Genomic DNA, 2,004 nt, shown 5'->3' with positions numbered 1-2,004 from the left:
TTGAATGTCTACTCCCTGTTTTTTAATTTGTACGAACCATTATATAGTTTTATTGCTCAAGTATTGTATATATGGTAGTTGTATGCATTTTGTACGTTTTTGTAACATATAGTCATAAAAAGAACCCAAAGGGAGTAGCTCTCGTTTTGTCAATCAAAATGATACGAGTATATCTTATTGAAAGGATTTTTTTTTCCGAAGCCTATCGTTTTCCTGTAATTTGTATGAAATAAGAAGACATTACAACACCTTTAATTAGTTCTTCTTATTCAAAATGATACAACACCTAACAATTTTATTGCTCAACTAAAGAAGAATGATGAATTCAGGGTCAGCTGATATCAAGATCTTTTACCAAGTTAAACCTGTGTGAAAGACAAATAGTTTCAACAATATCTAATGATCCCCAAGGAATTGAGTGAACTTGCTGACTTGATAAATGAAGTAAAGAGTTCTCTCTTTATAAGGGCAAGAAAAATTGGTTCAGAACAATTACATTTACTGAACTAGTTACACACCGGGAAGCACATTGTAAACATTAAGTTAGTAAATTGTAAACCTTTTAACTTTAAGAAAAGGAGATTGCAAATGAACTTCTGTTGGATGCTTTGTACAAGTGAATGAGTTAGTAATAGAGAGATTTGGGTTTTACCTTGAACTTCAATTTTGTTTTCAGCCATCAAATTATTTTCAGGAGTTGAGCTTGAGCACATCAAATTCTGAAAACACATTGCCCCATTATCTCCATAGTCCATGTTGACACTCTGTTGCTGGCAAACCAAAAATGCATCATCAGTCTCTCACTCTCTAAAACCTAAAAAAAAAAAACAAAAAATCTCAAAAGAAAACAAACCTTAGAACAGTGAAATATTTGATGTGCATCATAATCACTGGAGTTGTAAGACAGTAGTCTTTGTTTTTTACAGTAATTACTCCATTCCATGACAGCATCTTAAAGATATCCAGTGGATAGAAAACTAGAAGAATCCTCCATTACTGCAAAACAACCATTAGTCAACTCACCCGGATAGAAAGAGATTTATAAGTGTTGGAAGACAAAAACAAAATTCAATTAATGAGAATATAAAATATTTTACCCATTGAAGAAGAAGATGAAGAAGACATGATGCTGTTATTACTGTCTGAGTTTAAAACTCCAAAATTATGCAGATCCCAATCTGTAAAACCATTACTAATATTGCATGCCATTTCTGGTTAGTCTTGTTTGTAGAGATGAGAGAAAAACGATGCCAAATTTGTTATGATTTATTATCTCTTTGTAAAAATTTTCTCTCTTTTGTATGTTATATAGACTTATTGTATCTGTACTGAACCACTCATGAATTTGTCCTTTCACTTGCAGTAGTAGTAAAGATATGAACGACTGCTAATGGGCCACTGCAGAAAATAAAAAAAAAACTTTTACTTTTGATCTTTAATTCTTAGCTTCCCCTCTGTAGCCAAGGGGGACCACAACCACTACTTTTCCTCTTATTTTCTTTTACACTTGAGGAGAAAATTAATTGAAATTTGATAAGAGCAAGTCTAGTGGGCAGCATATAAAATTGCTCATTTATTTATCCACGTGGATGGTCAAATTTAAATCAGTTTTTATACGTGGAGAATGAGCAAATTTAACTAGGGACCCAGCTTTTTTTCGCATAAACAGATACTCCCTCCATCCCACTAATAGATGACCTATTTATTTTTAAATTTTGTCTCACTAATGGTTGAAATATATCATTAAACAAGCCGATATATCCAAAATTATAATTCTGATTGATTATTGTTAGTATAACAAATATGTATAATTTGATAGTCATGTTTATATTCATTATGTAGGTGTTTTAAAATATTTTTCAATTATATAAAGTTTATGAATATCCGTGATATAATTCGAGAGATAAATCATTTCTAAGTTTTACTATTCCCTCCATTTCAAAAAGATAGGCTTGTTTGGTTTTGCACAGGGGAAAAAAACAATTATTTAAACCATTTTTTCAT

At 31.1% G+C, this 2,004-nt stretch overlaps 1 long non-coding RNA gene across 1 annotated transcript; it reads right to left on the bottom strand.

Moving 5' to 3' along the window:
- Positions 1 to 333: 333 nt before the first annotated feature.
- Positions 334 to 1,253, bottom strand: LOC113317661. Its single transcript, XR_003343821.1, has 3 exons — positions 1,098 to 1,253; positions 854 to 996; positions 334 to 770 (listed from the first exon to the last, which is right to left on the bottom strand). It is a non-coding gene; the product is annotated as an uncharacterized LOC113317661 (long non-coding RNA).
- Positions 1,254 to 2,004: the final 751 nt, after the last annotated feature.

Source organism: Papaver somniferum, chromosome 10 (assembly GCF_003573695.1).
Source record: "Papaver somniferum cultivar HN1 chromosome 10, ASM357369v1, whole genome shotgun sequence".
NCBI lineage: Eukaryota > Viridiplantae > Streptophyta > Magnoliopsida > Ranunculales > Papaveraceae > Papaver > Papaver somniferum.
The sequence above is the reverse complement of the archived record's forward strand: the minus strand, read 5'-3'. Positions and strand labels throughout refer to the sequence as shown.